Genomic DNA, 13,426 nt, shown 5'->3' with positions numbered 1-13,426 from the left:
GCAATACAGAAGAAACCATTAGTTCTACTGGAAACACGCATACACATATAATAATGAAATATTAAACACATAAAACATTACATTGATATTTTTACCTCGAATAACTGCTGAGTACTCTATAGAGAAATAAAAGTGACATCAAATATCTAACCATGAACTTAAAGTTGTATTTTTGGGGAAAAGAAAATTTTAAAACCCTGTTTTATAAAATTTATTCTAATAATTGGTCACGTGATATGGAAAATAAGATGATTTGCTTAAAGCAGCACTGTCCTAATGGAAATAGAATGTCAGTTACATATGTAATATAATTTTTAGCAACCTTACCTTTAAAAAGCATCATTGGGGGTGCCTTGGTGGCTCAGTCATTAAGCATCTGCCTTCAGCTCAGGTCATGACCCCAGGGTTCTGGGATCGAGCCCCGCATCAGGCTCCTTGCTCAGCAGGAAGCCTGCTTCTCCCTCCGCCACTCTTCCTGCTTGTGTTCCCTCTCTTGCTGTGTCTCTCTCTGTCAAATAAATTAAAAAAAAAAAAAACCTTTAAAAAAGTACCATTAAACATATAAAATTAATTTTAATAAATTTTAATTAACCTAGTATATCCAAAATATCATCCCCAGCATGTAATTTATACTAAAAAGTGTGTACAAAATACTGTACACTTTTTAAGTGGGGAAATTGTGCTTTCTCTATACATGTTAGATAAAATCTGATACTGTCAATGTTATCTCTATGAATGAAAATTGCCTGAAGAAAAAAAATAGCTCAAGTTTTTTTGGAAATGGTGACAAGAATGGCTTAAAATAGTTTTAAATTGGACTTTTTCTCCTTTGAAATGATAGAGTCAATGACCATCTGCCTTTATCAATGTTTGTGATCCTTAGTGATGGAGGAGGCAATTAGTTAGACATGAACTAAGGATCAGTGATAAATAGGTTATACATTAAAAGCTTGGGGGTACAACATCCTGATTTTGTGACTTCTAAGACCCCTCAAACATCCTGGCCTTGGGTCTTCCAAGACCCTGGGGCTCACAGACCAAGAGCCGCAGGGGCAGAGCAGGCACTGTCCTCTTCCACTTCTGCCCCAGGGTAAGCCTAGACTCATTATAACTCATTTGCATTGTGGTTTTACCCACCCCTATGGGGAAGAATGCCATGATAGTTCCCATACAAACTTTGTAGGTATCTCCTTGTAGAAGGAGTCAAATTCTCCCCCTCCCAATCTGTAGGAGAAGTCCCCCAAATGTTTGGAAGCAGCTTCTATTACAGACCACCAGCTCCATGACCCAAGACCCATATCACATAAAAAGAAAAGACCCCTGTAACCCCAAGGCAGTTGCCACTTCTCGGCCTGCCCACTCTCCTACCTTGAGTGCACTGCCCTTAACAAACTGCTTTGTGTTTGCTATTTTCCTTTGGGTTATCTTTATTGGAGCCTGTGTTTCCTCACACAAATCTTTCATGGGGAATCCCAGAATGGAGACCTCCATTCATACAATGCAGACTCTCCCACCCCATAACATTAGTAAATTACAGGTCAAAAATAAGCCCACAAAATAGTCTAAATCACAAAAGTTCTGTTAGAAAGCCAGTCTGTTTTCCCATTTACATCATGGTGGCTATGAGACATTTTGTCTCTTCCTTCCCAGGAAGATTAAACATTGCCCTGAAGGCCTAACTTACTTCATAAATTATCTTTTAGGAAGGTGGATATAACAAGCAAATGATTTGTCTCAGAAATAATTAAATCTCACATTCAAATCTACATCTTAAAAGGGCTATTTTTCTTCTGAGAATTAGCAAATTTGTGCTAATTTACTTATTTATACATGTTATAAGTCAAATTACCACTCTTCTAATACAAAGGGAGCAAATTTCCTATGCTTAGTATTTGTTGCAATAAACAAGTACTTGCACCGAGTATTTCTATAGGATTGAAATTACTTTTCCTCACACCAGTAGACTCAAGTGTATTATTATACTAACGGCATGAGGGAGAGGAAGAGATACAGGTATTTTATATTTTTCTGCCTCGTTTTAGATAACCTATTTACAAACTGAACTGTTAATCTCAGAAAAGACTGGTATCACTGTAAGGGGTGAGGAAGGTGTGCCCGTGTTGCTTTGTTTTATCCTCCTTGGGTTTGTTGGGGCTGGAAGATGAATGTTTGTGAAAAAGGAGTGGTATTGAGGAAATGGGGTGTGAACTCTTACGTTAACTATGAAGGCTGTAGTCTCTTTTTGTGACTTAAGATAGAAAGATTAATTTCATTAAGAGCCAGACACAGGCCTCCAGGAGTGCTTATCACGGCTCTTCAGAGAGGAAGTGCCCATTTTTTGTTATTGCAAAACAAACAAACAGTGCTTGTTTTTGTAGCCCTGACCTAAGAGCTGTCTCACTGTATCTCTGTGTTTGCAAACCTCCTCCCTGGGTCCAGTAGCAGGTGTGAGGGAATTAAAAGCAAAATATTTAAACTGAGCAGTCCCACTCCCATTTAAGAGCTCTGTTACAATTTGAGTTCTTGGAAAGGCACAGCCGAGGTCAACAGCTTGATTATACGAAACGGCTGCTGCCAACTGGCAGACATCTTTCAAGGTCCTGGAGATTCTAAAGAGTGGAATAGATTTCTAGCCCTTTATTTTCAAATTTAGTATTTGTGTTTAATATTTGACACTTAATATTTGTAATATTTGTGTAATATTTGCATTTAGTAAGTTGAATCTTGTCAAAGTTGCCATCTGGATGAAGGGAGACCAAAAAATAGTAGTGCCTGTTTTAGTATGACCAAAGTTGAGGGAAATAATCCTCCATTAGAAAAGTAGAAGTATTAAACTACCAAAATAGGCTTGCTTAGGCGGAGGCTATTTTGGAATAAGGAGGCTATCCATTTTCAAAACCTGGAGGAGACCTGCTGGAAACAATGTCTTCTTTCAAGCTGTGGTCTTGTGTCCACTCTCTGAATAAATCAACCCCAGCAAGTAAAAGCTGACAACTAAACTTAGACATTACACAATCCACAGGTACAAGATGCACCTCTAGGTGCATAATCAGGCGCAGTCTATAGTTCCATACAGGGTTCCCAAGTAGGCTTTATTTTATTTTATTTTAACTTTAATCTATTAAGGAATTTCTTCCCCCAACCTGCGGCTTGAACTCACAATCCCAAGATCAAAAGTCGAATGCTCTACCAACTGAGCCAGCCATGTAGCCCAAGTATGCTTCATTTTAATGTAGACATTCTTGTTCAGTTTCTGAGGAAGTTCTTCACTAGGTCTTCTAAGAATTGAGTCATTTGGTGTGCGGCTTTATAAAAAGTCACAGATGACGTGTGTTTGTCTCTGTGGGAATGGCATGTATGAACAAAAGGAAAAGGCCTATGCAACATACATTTATGATTATGATTATGATTACAATAAACTTGTTTTTCAAACCACAATTCATTTCAGATAGTTTAGTAAATACTGAATTATTTCTTCATATACAGAGTAAAGCATATTACCCCATTACGCAATGGGTCATACCAACACAAGCACTGTAAAGACTAGGGTATCCTCCTCTGTCTCCCTCAGCTCCTGACCCCATTGCACAATAAGTACACCCATACTCACATACCACAGACACACACACACACACACACACACAAGACATGCTCACCTTCACATACCACAAATATAAATACATGAATACACACCACACACGTACATGCACACAATCCAACCCCATATACATGTACAAATACACACATGCCATCTTTTATGAGCATTTGATACATTTTTTTGTCTCATGATTGTTTCTTCTCATGAAAAATCAACTTCACCATTTACTGAAATTGTTAGGTAATTTGCTAAATCTTTCTAGACTATTTCCCCACAAGAAATAAGGATAATAACAATCTCATAGAGTATTATGAGAATTAAAGTAAGACAGACAAAGTGTGTGGTAAAAAAGCTGGTACATGATAAGGACTCAGTAAATGCTGGAAATTGATATTATAAGCCTGAAACCATGGTTGTCTTTCTGACAGCTCTATTTCACTTCTGAAAAGGCTTGGAGAAATAATATTCTAAACACAAAGGACAATTTAGCCTGGCTATTATTACATGGATTTTACTTTTGTATTATACACTTTATTACAGTAAACTCGAGAAATCTTCCCTTTCTCCATAGTTTACATGATAATCTGGTGTTATTTCTATTGATAGAGAAGCCATTGGCAGGATAAGATGGGAGTTATCTTCTGGGAAATACAGAGGACATGATTTAAAAAATATATAATAAATATAAATATACTTATATAGATAAAAAATGATTCTAGGACAAGAAAATTTATGATTATCAGTGTGTAAGGCTCTGCACAGATGTTCAGTGACCCCGCAGATGAAAATGTCAATATACTGTTGTATGTACTAAGCCTATGCCAAAAAAATAAAAGCACAAAGAGGTATTTAAGAAGCTACATTAAAAGTAATAATTTGCTAAGCACACAGAAATGTATTTTTAGAGTTGTTTTTATTTCCAGTCATGCTCCTTTATAATATTGTCAAACACTAAGATGGTGTTGAATAGACCAACTGGCTCAAAGTACTCTCAGCTTTGTAATTTTCACTTCTAAGATTTTGGCTTTTCAACCTACGATTTTCTCCAGGCTGGCTCAACCAGGCTGCATGTCAGATTCAGTGAAAATGATTATCTACACTGCAGGCTATTTAATAAAGAAACCAATAAAAGACAATAGCCCTTTGGGAGCTTGTCCATTAGTAGGAGAGAGCCTATGATTAGCAAAATGTGGTTTATGATATGGACCTATTCCTCACAAGTCAAGAAACATCCCTATCCAGTAAGTATTTTCCATGGAGTATAATCATTGTAATTTGGAGGAAAAAAAATTCTGATCTTTTCTAAGACTCAAGCAACTCAATTTTCCCTGTTCTTTGATTTTAGTTAATGTGGAGAACACAAATGTGAAAGAACTTCCGACTAGTTGGGTTTGATGTTTTGGTCTCTGCAAGCAGACTCTTCGGTACCATCAGCAATTTACCCTGCAGACACCTTTAAATAACCCAAGCATCACTAGAATCGGGTCAGTGTGGCCAAGGAGACCCCTGTTTGCAATATCTCCAACTACTTTTTTTTCCCCCTGCAAACAGCATTCATACTGATGCCAGATTGGTCTTTTTTTAAAAAGAAATATGGTGACATCACTCTATAAGATTCTTAGGTGATTCGCCATTAACCATTTCATAAAGTCCCACTCGTAGACATAGCCTTCTGGAATCCATTGTAGTTAACTAATAGAACCTTACTTTAGGTACTCAGCCATCACATGATTTTATGAGTCCAGCATTCAGAACTACTGGTAGTTCTTCAACTTTTTTTTTTTTTTTTTTTTAAATCTCCCTACTACCAACACTTCACTAATCTGTACTATTTGGCTAGGGGGACCATAACAAAGTACCACAAACTGGGGGGTTTAAACAACAGAAATGTATATTCTCACAGTTCTGGAAATTAGAAAGTCCAAGATCAAGGTGTCACCAGTGTTGTTGGTTCCTTCTGAGGACTATGAGGGAAAATTTAAATTTCTCATTCTGATCTCTACTTGATGTTTGCTTGGTGTTTTCCCTTGTGTGCCACTCTGTCTCTAAATTTCCCCTTTTTATAAGAACACCAGTTACATTATATTGGGCCATACCTTAATGACCTCATTTTAACTTGGTAAAGATCCAAGTAAGGCCACATTCTGAGATACTGGGGACACCATTCAACCCATAACACGTTCCTTCTGCTGGGTTACTCCACCTCATCAGCGTTCCTCTGTTGGATAAATTAATATTCAACTATTGAAAACCTATTCGGACACGTCATCCTTAGGAACCCCTCATTGACTGTCACTATTCCCCTCTCTCCTCTGGGCTTCCTCTGTGCCTTATGTGCCCTTACACTTATTCCACTGATTGATAATTTCTTATTTTATAGCTATATTATTAGTGTGTAAATGCTTGTCTTTTGTATTGGAAAGCTCTGTGAGCCAGGGTTAGCATATAGTACGAGTTCAATAAAACCTTATTAAATTGACAGTGTGCCTGGGTGTCACAGTCGTCTAACCTCCAACTCTTGGTTTTGGCTCAGGTTGTGATCTTACAGTCATGAGATCAAGCCCCATGTCAGACTCCGTGCTCAGCACAGAGTCTACTTCAATTTCTCTCTCCCTCTCCATCTACCCCTCCCACTTGTCCTTTCTCTCTATTAAAAACACACAAACAAACAAACAAAAAAACCTCATTAAATTGGAAGAAAGACAAGAATCAAGTACTGCTTCCAGTCATACAGACAAATGTTATAAAAAGAAACATTTTACCTATACCAAGTTATAAATGCTTGGAAAAGAATAAATGTTGTGGGATGGCATCAGAAAATAATGTTTTTTTTTTTATTTGTTTTCAGATGCTTTAAAGATGATGTCAAATATAATATAATTTATAAGGAAAAAAAAACCAAAACAGATGTTCTGAGCTATCTGTTGCTTCCTACCAAGAGCTTTACATGATCAGTTTATTTTCTCAAAAAAAAAAAAAAAAAAAATCTGTACGCTTTAAAGGACAAACTTAGATTTTGAAAAAAAATAATTGGTTGCAGGTTTTTAAACAATTGGGGTAATGTTTTGTAAGAATTTGAAATGCATGTGTGCGGAGTGCAAAGTACAGCAGATGGAAAGAGCCTCCTCGTGTAGGTAAGCAGGCTCTCTGACACGTGGCTTTCCTCCACACGTTCCACCATCTAATGATTTGTACAATAAGGGAGTGAAAAGAGTGTCCCCTCCCTTCCTCTGAGGCATACACAAGGCGACAGAGCAGACCTTCAGAATATTTGTGTCCAGAGGAAACAATAACTACTTGGGACCCTGAGGAAGCAGGAATTGGGCAAGGAACTTCCCACCACCTCTCTAAATAATAGCAACACAAACAATGCCTAATCTCTAAAATCATCCTTCTCTGTGGATGGGGATGGTTTAATAGCTCTGAGTATCTTAAAAATCAAAACCTTGAAAGGTAAAAAATTGGTTATACTTGGAATATTTGGTGATTGAAAATAATCTAAAATTTGTAGAGTTTATTGATTATCATATTGTGTCTACTAATTTATATAAAATTTAAAATGCTTTTTACATCACTTAGAGAAAAATGATCAATTTGAAGTTCTTGAGACATCTTTGTTAATATTGTCTGTACATTACCACTCCTAGTGCTTTTGTTGTTTAACATTTTCAAGTGAAAAGTTGGAAAGAAGTTGTTCTTATAATAGATATTGGGAGAAAAATACAATATAGCTTAAATGTATATTTAATGTATACCTGTAAATTAGAAAAAAACAATATAATGGTGTTTTAGACATTATGTCTTATTGTCTTATTTACCCAGATAGGGGTAAAAAGGAATACTAGGTTGAATGAATTATTGAAGCAGATATCACTTGAGGAAAGAAAAACAATAAAATATAAACATCTTTATATTTTCTTAGCAGTGATTCTTATAGTTCATATAAATAAATTGATTATTTTTTATATTCACTGTTCAACACTGTATTATGAATTAATTCAATTATTAGAAGAAAAACACACAATTCATTTTTTTTTTATCAAAGATGACATTGAACCAACTTTTTCATGTAAACACTGTATTTTGTTCATTTCTAACTTAAGCTTTTCAACTTACCAGCATTTCCTGGGGATATATTTTCCTTTCCTTGAAGTTTGTTCAAAATTGTTGTTGACAGACTATGGGCTCATAATGACCTTCATGGCTTAAAATACATTTCACCTATCATGTACGTCCTTGCTTTTTTACCTTAAAAATACTGGTTAAATAACATGCCTTCTCATTCTCTGATTTAACCACTTGCTTGATCTTGTGCCAATATATCTACCATTACAGACATAGAGAAGCACAGAGTGTATTTATATACATTGTAGGCCATGAATATGTACATATTAATACATATCCTAGATTCTAGTAAAGGCAGCATGATGTTAGCAAGAGTCCTGGGAGTTCGGAACCCAAGGTTGGCTTTTTTATCTGCCATGTGGTCGAAAGCCCTTGAGTGAGTCACAATACATGTCTTTAAGGTCAACTAGCCTAACCTTGATGTATAAAGCCCTTCCAGCTCTTCCATTCTAAAATACCTACTTAGTAAACCTGCATATATTTGGACAGAATATAACTGAACATAAGCTGGTTTTAAGTTACTGATATATATTAGAAGCAAAGGTTTGTAGACTCTGACCCTGCTTGCTTCTCAATAAAGTACAGCAAAGAACAGATACAATTGCAGCATGTTGATCACTTCGCTTATTGTTATTCCTGTTTGGATATCCTTAAAGTTGACAGTGAAACAATTCATTTATTAGAACAACAAAAGGGGGGCACCTGGGTGGCTCAGTGGGTTAAAGCCTCTGCCTTCGGCTCAGGTCATGATCTCAGGGTCCTGGGATCGAGCCCCACATCAGGCTCTCTGCTCGGCAGGGAACCTGCTACCCTCTCTCTCTGCCTGCCTGTCTGCCTACTTGTGATCTCTCTCTCTGTCAAATAAATAAATAAAATCTTTAAAAAAAAAAAAAAAAAAGAACAACAAAAGGGGGCACCTGGGTGGCTCAGTGGGTTAAGCCTCTGCCTTCGGCTCAGGTCATGATCCCAGGGTCCTGGGATCGAGCCCCGCATCAGGCTCTCTGCTCAGCGGAGAGCCTGCTTCACCTCCTCTCTCTCTGCCTGCCTTTCTGCCTACTTGTGATCTCTGTCTGTCAAATAAATAAATAAAATCTTAAAAAAATAAAAATAAAGAACAAAGGCTGGGGGGCCTGGGTGGCTCGGTCAGTTGAGCATTCGACTCTTGATTAAAAAAAATAATAATAACAACAAAAGACACTTGCGAGTAATGTTCTTTTTTAGCTATTTGCTTGGTTTCAGTTTTATTTTATGAGGAGATTGGGAAGAATATAAAATTGGAGATGGATTGGAAGTAAAACGAGGTGAAGATATTTAAGAATAATAGCCATGGCATTGTGAATTCCAGAGCAAAACGAATTGAATAAATTTGGAAGAAATTATATAAAGTCTTCCTGTGAACTATTCCACACTGAGTGATCACGTGAGACTACAATAGCAATAAAATGCACGAGATGATTACATCTTGTCTCACCAATTTAGTTAGAAGAAGATATATACGCTTCATAATAAACTCACTTTATTGAAAGTCTGAGATACTGGCATAGTAAAAACACCATACATACACAGCACCCAATTTTGCTATGAACAACAAGAGAAAGAATCCAAGAACATTAATTTTTATTTCTCACTGCCATAAAAACACCGAGATTACAAAAAGCAATTCTATGGGATGCTGTTAATAGACATTTTGTCTTATGCTTCAGAAGGGAATTCCTTATCTTTATGGAAAAACTAGTTTGAAATTATAGAACCCTGGTATTAAAAAAAAATATTTCCCACCAAATTTTGCGTTTCTTTTTGTCCATATTCTCAAGATGGTTAAACTTTTCACCATCATTCAGGTAACTTATTTTTAATTATAAAATGCATTTCTGAAAGTATTAAAAGAATAGCCTTCTGGGTGGGATACAGTTTTATTCCATCAGCCTTACCTAATGAGGGACATGTGTTTCCCTAAACACAAAAAAAACAACCTACAATGAGTCAAACTGTTTGCCTGGATGTTCCAGGAAATAGTAAACATTTGAATAAGACATGATGACCATGGAGAGAAGAAGGCTAAATTTTGTGGGGGGTTTTTTGGTTGTATTTAGATATAAAGCTTTATTTGTATTAAGAGTGCCCTTGGATTTAAGAAGTCATTTTAATTATTTGTATCACCTTTAATTATTTGTATCACATTTGTCCTACAAATATATTTAAAATGTGTCCCAACTGTAAAATCCAGATGTTGAAATAAACCATATATTTTAAAGAGTAGAAATCATTATTGTTGATGTTATAAGATCATTGCTTTTTTTGTGGGTGGGAGGGGTCAAGAAAAATAACTATAACACTTTTCAATGTTAGCACACTTTCTAAATATTCAGACTCTAAGAAAAGCTTCTTGCTATGTGTTCCAGCAGTAGCTTTGACTATCAAATGTCTTCGGAAAAATCTATTCCAAATACAAGATCACCTCAAATATCAGAAAGCTCTAAATGGTAGTCAAAGAGCCATAAATATATTTCACCTAAAAGATAATATTAAGTTTCATGATGCCATTTGTTTGACTAAAGGAGAACTGTAATATTTTCACTCTGTATTTTTTTTTAAATACATTGAATGAGCACTCTAATCAGATTTCTTGGATTTCAGTCTCAGTACTACTGAACTGACCTCAGTCAGATGCTTAACTGCAGTAATCCTTAGCTATCTCACCTGTGGAAGGAGTCAAATAACCTCTCCTTTATATGGCTACTCGTGAACATTAAAAGAGACTTTGCATGTAAGTAAGTTAGCCTATCATGCAGCACATACTACATACCTGATCACTATCATAAACACTGCCCTAGATTACATGCCCAGATGACCATTTATTTTCTTTAAGGATTCTTATGAATACAGTGCAAAAGCTATATCCTAATCATTACAAACTATGATCACCCAATATTACTACTGCTTTGGAGAAAATGTTCATTCATCACAAATATTCATGAGGAAGCTTTTCCCATATCATAATCCCTAAGGATGCTCTAAAAAGTGATATTTTAAATGAGAGTTGAAAGCTCCAGGGAATCCAGTCATGGGGAACCTTTCCTCTATGGTTTTGTAAGCTTTACCTGCTGGAACTCAGAGAAGCACTCATGGCAAATAGTGGTGAAAAAATCCCCTCCAGCTTCCAGGGGAGAGGAGAAAACATTCCAGAGCATCCTTTTCTTCTTAAAGCCTGACCTCAGGAAAAACTAAGTAACCAGATCATAACCCAGTTGAGTATAATCAGAACCCAGTGGGTTGGGGAAGGGAAAATATTCAACTCCAGTAGCTGGAGCCATCTTGTCCCACCTAAGGGGGTGGGACGGGGAGGGGGGTGCAGGACACTGAGAAATTCTTATGAAGTTTACAGGTCAGAGGCATAGGCTCACTAAAAAGAAACATTAAAAAAATGAGAGGGAAGTACTCTTGGATATAAAAGGGTAGTAGAAGAAATAAAATACCCAATTGAAGTTTTAGATGATAAAGATGAGAAAATCTTCCAGAAGATAGATAAAACACTTCCTGTTTTGTGTTTTTTGCAAACACACTGAAACATCAGTAGAATATAAAAGATGAGAAATTAGCTAATTCATGCATTAGGAGTACATCAAAATAAAAGTTCCAGAAAAGGAGAACAAAAGAAATGAAGGGAAAGAAGTTACCAAAGAAGTAATTCAAGAAAATTTCACAGAAGTGAATGGCATGTATTTTAAGACTGAAAGAGCCCACAGAGTGCCCAGCACCGGTTAACTACAGAAACCCAATAATACTCATATTTATTATGTATTTATTTTTTAAATTCAATAAAATCTCTTAACTTAACTGTCTTTTTAATAAAAAAAATCAATAAAGAAATTTCCATGAGTATGTTAAAAACTTTGTTCATTGCCAAGGGGGAAAAAAGTGTGCTCCTGTATATAGAAATTTAACCCTATTGAATTAGTGCTAAATCAATGGAGTATTTATTTAGAACAGCCTTTGGCAAGGTAAACTACAAACAGAAAACATGATACAATATAACTAATATATAAATAAATATTTATTTATACAAATTTCACAACGTAATATGTATACTTTTGCTACATGAAATGCACTTCAGTCTATCACATCCTGTTTCATTTAAACAGATAAATACTGCTACTGCGATCCTCTAAACTGATTTCACAACGTTCTGGGCCATAAGTTTAAGAAACTCTGCCTTTTTTAGACTTTAATACATAATGAAACTTACTTCAAAGTTCCTTTTTACTGTTTTTTTTTTTTAATACTAGTGAAATTATGGCAATATTATAGATTTCTACTGCTTAAAGAGTTTTGAGAATGTTGAAAATGTTTGAGAAGGAGTATTCTCAGAAATAAGGAGCACTGGGGCACCTGAGTGGCTCAGTGGGTTAAGCCTCTGCCTTCAGGTCAGGTCATGATCCCAGGGTCCTGGGATCGAGCCCCGCATCAGGCTCTCTGCTCAGCAGGGAGCCTGCTTCCCTTCCTCTCTTTCTACCGGCTTCTCTGCCTACTCATGATCTCTATCTGTCACATAAATAAATAAAATCTTAAAAAAAAAAAAAAAGAAAGAAAGAAGGAGCATAAATTAAGTGTATTCTATTTTCAAACATACAGTTTGCCTAGCTGAGATAATGCTCAGTACTTAACAATTCACCGTTTTCTTGACTTTAGTGGTGGTCTTTAAAACATTATCAGTTGTTACAGTAATGTTATAGATTTGATGTGCTGTTAAAGGGGTCCTTAGGCCTACCACCTGCCTTAGCAGATGAGGCTGAATCAATACTCTTCACAGTCTAGAGATTACTAAGAAGCAAATACTATTAACTTTTCTTCATGAAACCTGATGACCTTTACTAAATGTTTGCCAATTGTCAACACCTTAAATTTTATAGTTTCATAGATCATTTAATAAAGAAATGATGGAATCAAAGAAGTAATAGATTCTCTAAAATTATGTCCAAATTTCCCATAAACTTAAAATAACATTTTTCTCTTTTTCAATTAATAAGAATACTATTTTTTTCTGATACTTCCTTTATTAATTCTTCTAAGTAAATGCATGCCCACACCTATTCTTGACTTACTTTAATGAATCCCTCAGGATAAATATTTTTCTGGACATTTCTGTGTAATCACAGTGAATTCATTTCATCTTAGTGAAATTCTGGAATTATCATAGAGAGCATCAGTCTTTTTAAGTTTGATGAAAGAAAACAATTACGATAGAGAACAATGAGCATGCAATGATAAGAATATAAAAGGACAAGATTAGAAGTGATAATAATTTGAAGATACCACCCAAATGAAATGCAGGGTAAAATGGAAGTTTATCTAATTAACTTCTCAGAATCCCTGGAGTATCTTGTCTACCTTTTCCTTCCCCTCAGTTTCCAGTTTACATGTGTATATTGGTTATTTTGCATATCTCTTTAAATGTTTCTATTTTCTCTATTGTTCGTCCCTCACCATAAATTCACCTTCCCTGTTCCTTCAGTTTAAAAATAAAAGACACTTCTTGTTTTGTGCTTCTTGAATAAAAAAGAGTAAATTTAATTACTTTAAATTAGTAAATTTAGTTACTTTTAGATTATTTCCCTCAATTTACCATTTCATGGGCCAGTTGTACCATGCAGACAAAAGTTTTTTGACTCACAGTCTACATTTGCACTGTCAAATATAGTGACA

Source organism: Martes martes (assembly GCF_963455335.1).
Source record: "Martes martes genome assembly, chromosome: 6".
NCBI lineage: Eukaryota > Metazoa > Chordata > Mammalia > Carnivora > Mustelidae > Martes > Martes martes.
The sequence above is the reverse complement of the archived record's forward strand: the minus strand, read 5'-3'. Positions refer to the sequence as shown.